The 16,105-nt window shown below is 45.2% G+C and overlaps 1 protein-coding gene across 2 annotated transcripts in view; it reads left to right on the top strand.

The window, feature by feature from the left end:
• Positions 1-16,105, top strand: part of LPL (lipoprotein lipase) — a 251,284-nt gene that overhangs the window by 87,389 nt on the left and 147,790 nt on the right. The gene's annotated exons all lie outside the window — the stretch shown is intronic.

Here is a 16,105-nt window from a genome sequence, read left to right as displayed (position 1 = left end):
ATACAATATTTTCATGCAATCCTGCATTTCTTTGACATTAGGGCCCTGATCTAGATCAGCACCCCACCAGCAAATTCGGGTCTCCCCGGTCCGGTAGCAATACTGGTGCCGGTATTACCAGCAATTCTTCTGGAATTTTTACCGGACTGTAGACCCCATAATGAGGCCCTAAATTTACGGACAGATGTCCGTAAAGCTTATGTGAGTTGCCGTGTGTGTAGCCTAAACAGAGGTGCCTTTATACAAGAGTTCTATAACAATCTGAGGGTATGCAGGATAAAAGAGATGGCTGTGTTTGCTGACATACATTTTCAGGTGTCCATGTCCACTGCACCTTGATATGCAGAACAGGGACATTCTTGTACAGTTTTACACACACTGATGTGGATAGAAATAACTTGCTTCATATTTTGCAGTAGCATGCCACTTGGCGATAATCACAGAACCTGCCCAGCGTTTTGAGCTGAGTGTGGGTTCTGCATGCAGACTTTTCTCATTAAAGGACCACACCACTCTGCTGTGCCACCTTGTTCTGTCATTGCTTTGCAGTGCTGTCAGTGGAATTTGCATTAAGCATCTAGAATGACGGTGACCTTGGTCGTAATCACAGATGTTTAAGGGGATGTCGGGATATGAGGACCTCCCCAAAGCTGCCCCACCAGGAGTATCTGGTAATTCCTACTCCTTAGGGTGACATAATCAAGTATTTCTGTCTCCATTTGGACTTTGCATCGAATACCTTTCCATCGAATGCATTTGCATCGAGGGATTTGCAACAACAAAAATATGCATCAAATGCATGTTCTTGGGTGAGTGGGTGAGGAGTTCATTTTTGTTGTGGTGGGTTTTAAAGGGTAAAAAAAGGTGGTTGGGGGGGACCCCCCCAAAAAATAAGAAATTCGATGCAAATTATTTAGATTAAAAAATTCGATGGAAATGTCCCTCAATGCAAAAAATTCGACGGAAAGACCATAAATCATTCTTCAGCTAGATTGCTAACTGAAGGGTGATTCTGTTCTATTCTCATAAGGTGTGGATCTTTCGGCCAAGGGAAGTTGTGAACCAAAAAATGCTTTGAGTCGCATCTTTCTCATTAGTTTGGCTAAGTTAATGCGTTCCTCAAATAGTGTTGAATTATTAGTAGGAACGAAGGATAAACCTAGACTAAGCATGTCTAGTTTCTGGTTGGTGAAGGTCTGTTTTGAGATGTCAATTATCAGTTCCTGGTTTTTATTCTTGTTGGCTTTTCTCTGTCTTGTGTCCTCTTCTGGCCTTGCAACTTCTAAAAAAGACGACTGTTTGTTGATGTTGTGGCAGGTGTTGAATCTGATTTAGCACCTACTGTCTGAGGAGTCAGGGTGGGGTTGCTGGGAATTGTGCTCTCTTGTACTCGTAGAGAGGTTTATGTATTAATTCACTTCTGCTGCTGGAAGTCTCACTGGTCCTCTCGTTATAGGTGTTGGTTGTAATTCAGGACCTGCTGCCAGGTTCCTCTTCAGCGTTGGCAAGCAACCAAGATAGGAGAAAGGGGAAAACCCTGATCACAGCCACCTTGAAGGGAAACATAGTTACTAGTATTCCCTTGCTGTAAAATGAGCCTCTGCACATTGAAAATGGTGTGTGGTGATTCCTAGAGAAATAACAGAGCACTCAATGGTGACAGCCTTTAGACCGGAAGAAGACACTGCGGTGTTGAAGAATTGACCAAGACTTCCCCACGTCACCAGCCATTTGTCAGTAGTTTAAGGAGTACCTGAGGCTAGTCAAGTAATCACAGCAAGAGAGACTGAGAGACAGAGATAATGGACCTTACTTACACTGGCTGGGAGCGTTGCTACAATTAGAAGACCGCCACATCTGTGGGATAACTGCATGGGATCCAGGTTGAAGAAGCAACGTTGCAAACCTATAGAAGCAGTGTGGTTTTGGTCACTAGTTACGAGGATGTGTCGTGGACAGAAACATGGCCAGAATAGAACTCTTCTGAAAGGATGCTTTTTACGCCACACACGCTCTCCTTTAAAAGTCATCCTTTTTAGTTATCTGTGATGATGTCAGGAGTGGTCTGTTGGGATTTTTTAATTTAATTATTTGTATTGATGTTTCTTGAGACACGATTTTAATCTCCTCGTGGCACGGGACCAGTATATTACATTACTGCTTGGTGGAAGATAGCTTACTGATGATATAAGACCAGTTTACAGATGGAGTCTTGCTCTAGGGGCCTGAAAGCATCCTTCTGGCACCATACACTGACCCCAAAAATAGTTCAGTCCTAGATTTTCATTTAACAAACTAATACATTCTTGGTATTGTACTCTTGTTTTAAGGCCATAGCACTTGTCCACCTGATACTGCTACCAGTGATTTGCAGAAGGAAAGCCCGGGCCTGGGAAAGCGGAATCCCCTTGAATTTGATTTTTTCTGGTCCCCTCACACACAGGAATGTTAATCACCAATTTCCACCAGAGTCTGCATCTTCTCTGTGTTCTAATTAGAAAACCACCTGTCTGAACGGTGTGATCTTTCTGTACTAATGAACATCACAGCTGTGCTGTGCTGTGCCATCCCAGGCCTGCTGAGCAGAGCAGTTGCACGGTTTTCCTTGTGCCTGCTCTTGTTGCTCCTGCCCAGGAATAGAGGCGACGTCTTTGCTTGAAAGTTGGACACCTACCTTCATCCCACACAAGATATTTTTGGAAAGTTACTTTGATGATTGCCAGTTAACTGTCACCCGCATTTGCCACTCTTGCACGTGTTTGGTTTAACGCTCCAAAATGTACTATCTTTTCATCGACCCCAAGAGAATTCAGTCCATTTTGAAGTGAAGCCAGCGACAAAACAGAACCTGGAAGCAGGGAGCTGCAAAATCTGCCGCGGCCCCTTGAGGTTGCTGCTGCCACCAGGAGGTTTGCACCGTCCTCGCTCCAATCTGGCTGGAGACCAGAATCGGGGGAGCAGGGCCTGAGCTAAATTTGAGCTTAGCTGCCTGTAATAATGGAAATTTCCCCTTTTCTGCTTTGTGGGTGAATATCATGATCTCACTCAGTGCTGAACATGTTGGGGTGAGGGGGAGGAAGGTGGCGGGGCATGACATCTAAATGAAAGGGACCCCGCCAAAGGAGTGGGACAGAATGGCGTGCCACAAACAAAGTTTTTTTTAGGGGGGCGGGAGGCAAACGCACCCTTGTCCCCCCTCCATAATTACGCCCATGCTCTCGCTTGCAATGCCACCTGGACAGCACATGTGCACATGCCTGCACGCAATGCTCTTCGTAAACTTTAACCAGATGGCCAATTCTACGTGAAACATTTGTGTCCGTCTGCAAAGTTTCATAAAAACCCTTTTACCCTGGAGTCGTCCTGAGGCAAAATAATGTGTATATCAAGGCGTATACAACTTCTTAGTAGAGTTCAGTCCTGATATCTTCACACACGACAGCCTGAGCCAAACCACCCAGGCGCTTGAAGCCAAATCCGGGTTTTCTTTGCATTCTGGGACTGGTAGTCATGGATCTTCCATCCAGATTCTAGAATGCAAAGAAAAGCAAGCCTGGTGAACCAGCTCCTGAACGAAACGTGCACGTGTGTATGTTATGGGTACCTGTAAAGTGGCCCAATGTACACGCGTGACACCCTCAGCCAGTCCTGGATTTTTGACCAACAATACTTTCCATGCTGGAACTTCTTGCCGTGTTTTTATAGGGGGAACTAAACCACACGTCCCAGAATGCAATGTGTTTCTGACAAAAAAAATAAAACGACTCCAGCCTGGCCCCATGACATGGGGAATCTTGGCAGCCAATGTTTAGATACGCTATTTATAAGCACTCGACTGTGACGGTGTTGTGCTTCAAAATTGACATCAGAACAGGGTCCAATTTGTTCTAATTTCTCCGCCAGCTGTCTGCCTTATTACCTGGTTGACACCCTGGTATTCCCAAGGCCAGGAATGAAGTCCGTTTGCCACGTGCCATACGGATTTGTAATAATAAATGAGTTTAAAATGCATAGTTCTTTAGGGATTAGGGGGCCAGACAATCAAGCCTCAAAGTCGATGTATTCCTGGGAATTACTAGCTTACATGTCACCCGATTATGTGACACGGCAGGTTTGATGTGGAGAGAGATCCCGGGGCAGCACCAATGGTGTGGCGTGCACTGGTGATGGTGATGGTGATGATTCTATGGGTCAAGGAAAGTTTTTCCATATCATACCTTGTTAGAATGCCACTTATACTCGCTTTCAGGGTTCCAGAGCTCACTGGCATAGAACATCATTGTGGACATTTTCTCTTCATACCCCTTCACCACTGGAGTGGATCACGTAAACCCCACTGATGAGACCCACGTTGATAGCCCGCCCATGGCAGCTTTCACGCAACTCATCACGCCAAGGAAAGTAAGACCGTCACCTGCACTAATTTACTCTCCTTTAGTTGTCTTTTTTTTTAATACATTTGTCAATTTCTTTGTTTTTATTTAGTGAAACCAATTTTAGTTTTTTGTCATGATCTCTGCTTCCAAAAGGTCAGGGTTTTCCCAACTCCCTTGGAAGCAGATCCATAACCCAGGTTCCGAGTGCCAACCAGTCCCAATTGGGACCTTTTGGACCCAGTCCTGGCGCCAGTGGCACCAGGCTCATAAATATGCCCAGTCCCAGCGTTGGAAGCGCCGGGCTCATAATGCTTGGGTGGACTTACCTGCAGCAGACCATGCTGCTTACTTGCCTGCCAGTTGAGCCTCTGATCCTCTTCTGTTTGGAAGTACTTTTCCTGTTGGGTGGGGCAGGAGCCACTCCCTAGATTCAGAACACTGGAACTCTTCTGGAAAGCAGGAACTCTTTTCTTACCTAGGCGTGGCTGTGGAAGGAGACACCTAAGCACTACAGGAGGCTATTTAAACCACACCCGATGGATGAATCTTGCTTTGCGTTATTCTGCATCCTCTGCAGCAGAACGCTCATCGTGTCTTCTGCATCTGATCCTGGGCCTAAGGAAAAAGGCTTACCATCCTGAATCCAGTCTTCAGCAACACCTATAAAGACAAGAAAGAACAGGTTAGCATTATGGTCTTCAGTGACAGCTCTTCACTTACCTGGTCCATCGGCTGTCACCAACGCCTCGCGCTGCATTCCGGCATCTGAAAGACAAAGGCTTACCTACTCTTCGTGCGCTCCGGAGGTCTTCACACTGCATTCCGGCATCTGAAAGACAAAAGCTTACCAACTCTTTGCACGCTCCGGAGGCCTTCGGCGCTGCATCCCGCATCTGAAAGACAAAACAAGGTGCGTTTAAAGACATTGGGGAACTTTAATACTCACGTGCCATTACTCCTTTCCACATCTAACCCAGTGGGTATTCCGGCACCCTGCAGCCGCTCCGAACTTGTACCTGCAAAATAAAAAGACAGTTAGAGCGCATCGTGAAGCAGGCAACAAGCGCTTACTTACGTGCTTCCAGGCGCCTCTATTCATCACACGGGCTCCATCTTCAACTCACTTCAGCCCGTCATCCGCCATCGCCGGAACCCTGCAAAACAAGAGACATCATTACTAAAGACTTTAAAGACATTAGAATTACTCGAAACTTACCGTTCGTGCAGTAAACGACGGACAGCAGTCCTCTGAAGTCAAGAGGCCGGCTCCCCTTATCCAGTGAAGAAACTGGTTACAGCACCCTGCCCCGAGGCAGATGGAGAGCACGGCGTTCACTTACCCAAGGTGAGAGCGTTAACCTTTGGGGTTCTACAGGAGAAGAGAAAGGGAAGAAGAGAGAGACATTCAATAACCCAGTTCCTTAATCCCATATTTTCTATCTGCAGACATCTTACCCTTAGAGTCAGACATACAGTGCACATAGGTCCAGCCCAAAGAGCCAGCCGTGTGTTACACATCACCTTTGAAGATACGGTATACGCCCAGTCAAGACCGGCGCCTCTACGGGAATCAGGTGAGCGTTACATTTTTCCCCTATCAACAGTTAATTTAACGTACAGTATTCTACTAAACGGTTTGATTAAGTTTGATCCAATATTTTCAGATCTGCATAAGACGGTAGTTACCCAGGCATGAAACGTGGTTCTATGTTCTTTCATCATCCAGTTTTTTTGAGATTCGTTTTTTACATAAAAATGTTCAATGAAAAAACGTATTAAACATTTTTTTTTAAATGTGGTTGGCCCGTCAAGCCTTCCTCTTCTATTATGTAATCCACATCACCAATCCCCCTTGCCCTTTATATCCTCTTACCCACCCACCAATATTTTTCGATCAGTCTGATTTGGGAGAGGAGTTTGACACTGTCTTTCAGCAGCCAGCCTGTCAATATTGGGTTCAATTTTTGCAATAGCCAACTGCAGGTTTCATTCCACCCCCAGCTTTGACCGATATTTAGTCTTTAGGGCTGCACGTGATGAGAATCCAATCTCGCAAAGGTGCGAGGTGCTGAAAGCTAACAGTACATTGACTGCACATTTGAATAAAGTTGGAAACTCTGCAGACAAGTTTTTATCAAAATCCACCCAAAGACAATTTCTTGAATTGGCTCTCCATTATGCGGTCACTTTGAAGCTCTGTTAGTTTCTCCTGGAGGTGTATTGGGAGATGGGCCCCTACATCTGATCAGAAAGGCTGAACCACCCAGTCATCAGGTTACATTAGTCCTCTGATAAGTACTTTTCGAGACTGGTTCTGAGAGCATTTAAATGGTTTCCTATTAGTTCAGCAACACATGAAAGATCATACTCCGTCTCCTCAAGAGCATCTGCTAATAATGGAAATGCATCGGTAGCGCTGACATCAACCTTCCTCCTCCAAAGCGCCAGATTCTTCTTGAATGCTGATATTTTTGCATTCATAGCAAATTATGTGGTTTCTGTGCCAGGCAGGGAGAGGTTTAGAAAATGTAGCTTTTTTAAGATGTCGCCAAGGTAAGCTAACAGTACAAGCCAGCGTGAATCACAGAGGCTCCGCTTTCGTCTGGTCTAAACCCAGCAGAAAGTGTCTCACTTCGTTCCTGAGTTCATAAATGCACGTAAAAACCTTTCCCCGGGAGAGCTACCTGACCTCTGTGTGAAACAGCAAAGCATCATGGTCAGCTCCCGTTTCTGCACATAACGTGGCAAACCAAGGGGCGCTGGTGGGGTGCATCTTAATAACAATCTTTATAACAGAAGTCAGCACCTCTGTGAGTTCATTCCCCATATTGCGCACAGGCAAAGCTTCCCGGTGTATCATGCAGTGCGTCCACACAATATGTGGAGCTACTGCCAACACTTTTAACCCACCTCTAGCACACAGAAGGAGCACCATCCGTGAAAATACTAACACACGCCTCCCACTTTAAGCAGTGGGAACTTAGAACGTTCTCAACAGTTTCAAAGAGTCTGAACTGGTTTACAAAATAAGAAATCCTCCCAACATTTGTTTCCCTGGCAGTACCTCACATAAGCAATCAAATGAGCTTCCTTTGAAATGTCAGTGGCCTCATCCAACTGTAGGGCCAACTGACTGCATGTTTTTCTAGCATGATATCTATTCTGTACTGATATCATGATCTGGTACTTGAAACACTTGTGTATAGGCGCGTTACAAATACCATATCATATCATATCAGAGGACAGCTCAGCGATGCAGCCGCAAATTGTGGTGTCTGACATAGGGATACCTTTGCATTTCTCTTCTGCACCGTCAGCAAGCATTACCCGGCTGACAGCGAGAATTGTTGGGAGAATCACTTTCTCAGCTTCTGTAAAAGGCTTTTTGTTTTTTGCCCAGATAGTGGGAAGAAGCTTTTCAAAACATTTGCAGGTATTGAGTCCACATTTTTAACAATGTTGTTTTGCTTTTTTATGCCTTGCAACTGCCGTCGAAAGAAATCCCTGGTATTTTTTGCTAAATCTGCATGTTTCATTTCCAAATGCCACCATTTTGTTGGCTTCAGGCTGTCATTTGCTAAATTGCTGGGAGCTATGCAGCTCCTGCTTTATATCGAGGAGATCCTGGTTAGCTTTAAATCAACAGCCACAAGAAGCTACATTTAGCTTGCCATACCAGATGGTGCCTTACAAACATGGATACGCGATATTAGTAGTTGAGAATGTTAATAAAAGCAAATGATCCATTCCATCTCCTTTCGGCAGGGAGGGAACAGACATCCGTGCCACCCCTGTGGTGCAGTGGAGACCTCATTGCTCGGGGCGGTGCTCAAAGTGTACCAAAAAAGTAGTGGTACTATACATCCCCTTTCCACACCCCCATGGCACTGACACCCCTGTCCCCAAGACGCCCTTCCTACCCACTCTCCCCAATACGAAGCCTCCCACACCTGGCATCCTGCCTCTTCCCCATGGCAAATCGCAACACTGTTTTACACCTTTGCTTTCAAGATTGAAAGAAACCCATTGAAAAAACATCTTACAATCAGCATTTTAAAGTCATTGTTCCCCACAGCATTGCGCTCTATACACCCCTCCCCTTTCCAGTCACCATATCATACACCATATCATACAACACCGCCACTGGCAGACAGGGGTGCAATTTCTTTCATGCTGCTTCTTTCTAAACTCCACACTGTACATCAATTACACTTTAAATCACTTTTATGGCAGTGGTGCAACCAAAGTACTGATGCTAATGCATAGACTCATTCTATAGTAGAAGGCTACTGGGGTAGCTCAGCAGGTTGACAGACTGTTGCTGAGATGTTATATATTCAAAACGTTTTGTTAATCGTACGACTTTTTGCAAGTGCTATAAAAAGTGTTTGGCCAGGGGTTGGGTTGGGTTGCTTATATTCAGGGCGGAGGTGAGGGTATTTCTGGCTTTGCCTCTGAAGTGAAAATCAAAGTTCGACAGCCAGGAACCCACAGCATTTATTTGTGATTAACCAGTTTGACAAGCATATAACATCTTTATAAATCTAACCTGTGATAAAACACAAAGCAAGGGGAAAACAAATTAAATTATTTGTGTGGTACGCTGACAAAAAAAAACATTTCAAAGAAAACTAGTGAATGCAAGTTTCAGCAGCATTTTTGTGTTTTGAAAATGAATTTTTTCGTCTATTTTTTTGTCTATGAACGTGTAAAATGCACAATTATGTGTTGTCCTTTTCAGGACAGAAGAAAAAAACGGGATGAGCAAATAGCCAGGAAATACACAAGTGACGGCTGAGGAAAGGAGGACAGCGCAGATTAGGTCACTGAGCCCCCAGGGTTCTATGTTCTTAGATCACCAGCCTTTTTTTTCATGGAGTTAATTTCCAAAAAGTTTTGGCTGAAGAAAACGCATCAAATTATTTTTTTTAGATTTGGGGGGGTGTTCCCCCCTCAAGCCCTCTTCCCTATTTTGTAGTCCCCATAGCGCACACCCTCCTAGCCCTTATATGCCCTTACCCAACCACCACATATATTTTTCGATTTTTCAGCCGAAGACTTTTGCCAAAAAACACTGCAAAAAAAAGCCTGGTGATGTAATGGCATATTACCGCTGCAAGCTTCCCTTGGCGTAGCTGGGGGTTCGGTAAAGCCTGGTCATGGCAGAGGAATGCCGGGTCCCCAGATTCGGTCAGACATCTGATGCTGGATCTCGGGACCCAGCAAGAGCTGGGCCATTGACCAGCGCTGGTGACGGGGAAGAGGGGTGACGAAGCAGAGGGGCAGCTAAAGCAGGGGGACCAGTGTTGTATGATATCCGGCAATCTGCTGTGGGGGAGCCGGATATCATACAACACTGGCAATGCGTGTTTCGGTCTCTGCTCGCCTCCCCTTCCCTCCCCTGTGGGACCGGCATCAAAAGTGGCTTCACTTACCTTGCTAGTGGATGATGGCCGAATCAACAGGAAAGCAGGAAACAACAATGTAGTCTGGATGCGCAATCCAAATGCAGGAAAGCGTGTGTCCAGGCAGAGTTTATTTCCTGTTTTGTGGCCATTCCCCCATCACATCGCACTGACTGAGCATCTGCATGGGGGGGGGGAGGGGTGGCTACTTGTTAATGTTCTCTGTTCTTCAACCCTTGGTCCATCTGTACTTCAGACCTTCGTCCGTCCTTGTCTCCACTTCCCCAGTTTTCATGCATTGTTACGTGAATGATAGGAGAGGGTGTATTATATCAGGCACTATAAAATATTAGTATACAGCAAGTGGTAGGGTTCGCCTGAGAGCCATTAAGGAGGCTCGGAACAGGGGCATTACCAGACGGTAATTCTGCCGTCCCAAGCCTTGCCAGGGTTGGAAGCTGCAATCTTCCCCCCGAGGCAAGTGCTCCCTCAAAGCCCCCTCTACCTCACCCCTTCCACAGATTTCCCTTCCCTCTCCCACCCCAATTACCTTCTTTTTGGCTGCTTTTTGAGAGCGGACACGCTGGGAACACTTCTGTCCCCAGCGCGTCCACTCCCGATCTTCGGCACACCGCCATGGTGGTCATTTCGTTTGTTTACTTTTTTTAAACTATTTTCAATGGCCACCATGGAAAGGGAGAACAAACTTTTTCCCCTTCATGGGCAGTCATTTTGTTTTCTTTTTTCAGTACAAAAGACCGGAGCGTTTCACAACTGAAAAAAATTGCTTTTAGTACCCGGGTCTTACGGGCTAAGGGTTAAGGATAATTTAAGGGCCCGAGCACAGCAAGGGTCCCTTAACGCATGTGGCAGGTCATTACCTACAGGGTCGGCACACCACAGAGGGGCATGTCAACATTAGCACCTGTGTAGATTGCTATACAGGTGCTAACTTTTTCTTTCTTTTTTATAATGGAAAGTATTTTATCTGAGGCATCTAGTTGACGGAAAGTAAATACTTTACCAACATGGCCACCATGGAATAGGAAGGCGGTGCTCCGCATGGAACCCATCTTCCATTTCCATGGTGGCCAAACTGAGCAGAGACAGAAGCTGCAGAAGCTGCAATGGAGGATCCGGCTGCAGCAGCAATCTGGTTAGTGAGATTGGGAGAGGTTGAAAAAATTACTTCAGGGGGGGAGATGCTGGGCAGTGTCAGCCTGCATTCCGTGCCCCCTGATTGGCTGGCTCCCCTGCCAAGGGTGTTAATGATCAATTTGGCATGGACAACTGATGGTGCCAGCAGTATGTATTTAGGACAGCAGGCGTGAGACATTCTGAAATAATTCTGAAGCACCCTATAGGGCATGACAACACCTCACAGTCAAAGAATTGAAACCCTAATCCGGAGTTGATAGCAACCATATGTTTGGATCAGGAAAAAGGAAACTGCAGTGGTATATCCAACAGCCTTGGCTTGATGCCTAATGTACGGAAGAATGTGGAATAGAAAACAGTGTGAAAAAGTTTAGTCTGTAAACACCATTTTGAAGGTAAACAAAGTAAGTGTGGAAAATCAACTTCCAGGGCATCCGTGGTCCAGGAATGAATATTAGTTTTTAAACCATCAATCAGCCCCACACCTCTAGTACACCAGAAGGGATTTGAACAGATTGGAAACACAAGCAAATTATAAACCTCCTTGTCTAATTTTGGTAACAAGGATGCAATGACAGGCTTATCTCTGAAAGGTCATGGATGGTTGGTTAGTTGCAACACAGCAAAATACAATTATTACCCAATGATAAAAGGGACTGTCCAATCAAGGTTGTATACAAAATATATACTTCATTCTTATCATAACAGACAAAATACAACCCCCCATGTAAAGGAATGCAGGGGACAGACAGTTTCAAAGAAGGAAAAGGGATGCACTCTGGATACTGACAGGAGGGTAGTCGGTATAGTAATTAATTGATATAGTTCAAGGATATTTGGTTTCAACGCAATAGGAGCAATGGGTCATAAAATGTCACTAGGGGCCTTTGGAGAAAGACCAGGGAGACAGAACCACAATGTACCTTCTGCTGTAGGAGTTCTTGGCACTCGACAGGGTTGAGTCGGTTTCAGGGTGCTTTGCAACTTCTGCGACAGAGTTCAAGATGGGAGACAGTTGCAGGAATCAGGTGGCAGTCAGTTTGGGGAGTGAAGCTGGACAGACAGCTGCAAGATGGCTTACACAATAGCTCAAGGTCAGGAATCATTGTCTCAGTGCTGGTCTGCTGTTCTGAAGCACTAGTCGAGGCATCTCGGACAGCTTTAGTAACTGCGGCGTAACAACAGTCAGAGGTGCAGTCGGTTGCAGTTTGAGGGGTTTGACTGGCTCGAAAATGTCCTTTAAGGTGGATGTCGGTAGATGCCTGTCAATGCACTCCTCCTAGCTTCTTCACTGGGCTTTTGTTGTCCTTTGAGGTGGCCGGGCTGAAGCTGAGGAGAGAGTTTCAGGCAGCTGCCTTGTCCATGGTTTGGTTTGGGGACTTTCTGGCACTTACCACCTAGGAAGCTTGCTGCAGAGCCTAGCAGGGCACGCTGTGTGCTGGCTGGATAGCGGTTCTGGAGCTGCTGGAGGGTCTCCTGGATTCAGTATCTCCCTCTGTTCCCTTGTAGATGTTGAGAGGAACATCCCTCTTGGAGGGCCTGGCCTTCCTTCACTGGTGGAAGATGTAAGGCAAACTGTACCTTCAGCCCGGGTCCAATGATGTGTTACTCTTTCTGTTTCTGGTGAAGCCTTCAGATGATCTGTCAAGAGAGGGGCTCAGCCCTCTTTTAAAGCCAAGTGGATCACAGGCATTGGTGTAGGTTAGTCTTACCTTACTGAACCAATCCTGGCTCCCCACCAACAATCTCCTGTATGCCTGAGGTCATAACCAGAGTGTTTTGCAACAGAAAAGGTAAAGGGGCGAAAACATGTAATACTAAGTCCTTCCATCTTCCTGTCTGTTGTGGATAAAAGGGTCCATCTGGTTAATGGAGCTCTCTGTGGCTCCAGATTAAAGCGGCATGTCTCCCTTGAAGTTGCGGGGAGACAAGACTTTCGGCACCGTCAATCTACATAATCGTACCTTCTGAAAGGGGTCTCCCTGTGGGGATGACTACTGTAAATACGCAATCCCAGACATGACATTTCACTGTGAATCAGTTCTATGGGCGGGAACTGGCATCAGGTTGACACAGTGTAGATGAAAGGGTGTTGGGGATTTCCGTCTACTTTGTTAGCCTCTGCAGCCAAGCCCCATTTGGCCCTTTTGAATTAAACTCAGAAGCTTTATGTGAATGCTGCCACCAGCTTCAGGGCTCAACAAAAGGACATGGCAGATCCATGGAGCCTTTGTATTATTTTGTTTGTATTTTATTTTGTTTTATATAGCGCCTTACACCAAAGCACTTTACATAGCATTAAAACAGCACAGACAGTAGGATCAATATTTAAAACACAAGTATTTCAAAATGACAATAGGACCTTGCTAACCAGATGAAGGTAAGTGAGAGCGTAAAGAGGCTGTGAAAGCGGAGTAAAAAGTAATAGATTGGAGAGAGAGAGGGAGAGTATTCCAATTCAAAGGTGCGAGAAGAGAAAAAGATCAGAAACGAGATTGGGCACAAGGAGGAGAAGGAACAACAAGACGGAAATGAGAGGCAGACCAAAGAGGACGCAAAGGAAGATAAAGAGACAAGCAAAGAAAGATAGGGATGTGCAAGACCATAAAGTGCTTTAAACACCAGACATAGACGTTTATGAAAAGGAATCCAACCAAGTTGAACCAGGGAGGAGGAGATAGAGTCGCGAGGAGCAAGTTGACCAAGAACACGAATAGAAGCATGAAATACAGATTTAAGTGGAGCCAAGCGAGAGATTGGAAGTCCGAAAAGTGCAGAAGAGCAGTAGAAAAGTTGTGAAAATATTACAGCAGACACCAATAATTCTGTTGCTTTAAAAGTCATGAGCAAATGAGCTTTCAGAATGTTATAGAGATAAAAACGACAGGAACGAGCAGTAAGTGAGATGTGATGAGTGAAAGAAAGATCTGAATCAAGAAAAAGACCAAGATTACGCACTTTGTTAGTTAATTAGTCTGAGAAGGTTTGGTCATCCCCCTTCTGAGATGAATTGGTAAACTCCTGGCTGTCATATACCAACTAAATATGACAGGGGGGACTGCTCATGAAGGCTGTGTCCACCCAGAGTACACAGGTGTATGTCGTGCGGTGAGCATAAGAAAATATGTGTGGATTAGCCCCACACATTTTCCGGAGGTTGCTCTACCATCATTCAATTTCATTTAAAATGTCCAATACACCGAAGCAAGCACACACCACCATGTGGATGGCCGAATTCCTCACAGTAAGACATAGTCATATGTTGAGTGGCTTTTACAGCTGCATCAGTGAGGGCATCACCAAACTCAGTCACTTGTCGGACGGTGACAAAGTGATGATCTTTCTGGACCTGTTGGAGTAGTTTGAAGTGGATATGCATCTCCAACATGAAGTGTGTCAACACATCCCGAGTCCACTCCTGTGATTTCAGGCCATGTAAATCTGTACTCCAGACTCAAAGAGAAGCAAAACACAACTTTGTATAACATATTTACACTAGACACAAAGAAAGATTTGGTGTCGACGAAAGAAAAAGCGGGTATCAGAAGTGGGCATTACAGTGGAAAGTGAGAAGCGAGAAGCCGGACAAAGTATTAAAGAAATATCCACAAGTTGCAGGTTTAGACTATTACCACTGCTCTATCTCCACTTCATGTACTATTCCAGAGAAAAGTGAACATAAAATGGGCAGAGAGAGCACCCCATTCTGTCTCCGAAGCAGCATTCAACAGGTGATTTCTTAAATACTTTAGCTCCTTCCTGAGATCCAGAGTAGGGAGTGGAGGAGATTTAGGACTATTTGTCACGAGTCGCGGGAGCAGGGTTGTGTTAGCCCATACATTGCTGCTTCTAGGTATATACAAGGAGCCTGAGTGCATGAGATGTATTAGGAATCTTCTGACTCTTGTCACAGTAGAAGCAAAGAGAGATGCCAATTCACTCAATTTCTACCATTAAAAATTAATGTGCTTACACATTCCTATGTTCTATAGTGTAACCCGTGTGTAATGTCAGGTTCACTTGTTGCATCATGAATGCTAGATACCACATTCAACCGCTTACACAGAGTCTGACAGTTGCTTTAGGGTCTCATTCTCTGCACTGTGGCAGGCAACCCTACATACATGATGAACCCTATCCCTTCCAAATGGACTAGCCTATGGTAGCCCAGATGTCCTTAGCCATTTTGAGGCAGCAGTCTTCCATCAACGTCATGACACACAAATCGTACATGTTCTGTTATTTACACACAGCATTACTAGACATTAGCCAAAGTGACTAAAATCACAATTATCACTTTTATTGGAGAGTGGGGTGGGTCAATCGAAATCCTCAGAATGCAGTCTTACTACTGGCATGTACCTCCTTTGTAATTTCTCCGAACACAGTGCATTCAAACGCTCGGAGGAGAAGCTGCTAAAGGTGGGCAGAGAGCGTACAATTGTGAAGGGAAAAGGTGATTGTGGTGGTAAATTAATTTGCCATCAGTAATGTTGACCTTGGAGACGGTCAATACCCAGCATGATTGACTAGCACTGTTGTAAATAATAGATTACTCATGAACCATTTGCATTACTCTTGCTCTTCCTGCATTGTTATGGTCCTTGCTGCACAGGGCCCGGAAGGTGTTCTTCTCTTTCAGGAGACAGATGTCCCTACTTTTTGGGGAATCAAACAAAAACACATTGTACCCCCTCACATGGCCTAGAGGGTGCATGAAACCCCATCTCATTTACCTCCCTTCCAGCAGTTGTCCAGGCTAAATGCCCCATTCAACAGGGATGGAGGGAATTAAGTGCTTTGAGGACTAAGAGGAATGCAGATTATTTGTAATATACCCCCTTTACCCAACACCCTTCCTCCTACCGCAGTCCTTACTACATGAGGATGTATTAAGCCGCAGGTCACATTTTACATACTAATAAACAAAACACACAGCCAGCTATAATGGATGTGCACCAATGGAAGACTGTATTCAATATTCTATAACGCCCAGATGGCCCATATTGATGGATATGCCTACCTCTATGAGCCAAAAATTGTTGAACGAATCCAGCGAATGAGAGGGAGTGATGACAACTTCTTGCCCTTTGCCGGGCCCAGATGAGATAAAAACATACATTTCTACTACGAATAGAGGATATCTTCTTTGTGCAGTCCCTGGAT

The sequence above is a fragment of the Ambystoma mexicanum genome, chromosome 1p (genome assembly GCF_040938575.1).
Source record: "Ambystoma mexicanum isolate Mex_15411 chromosome 1p, UKY_AmexF1_1, whole genome shotgun sequence".
Taxonomy (NCBI): domain Eukaryota; kingdom Metazoa; phylum Chordata; class Amphibia; order Caudata; family Ambystomatidae; genus Ambystoma; species Ambystoma mexicanum.
Note: the sequence above shows the minus strand (reverse complement) of the source record. Positions and strands in the feature narration are given on the sequence as shown.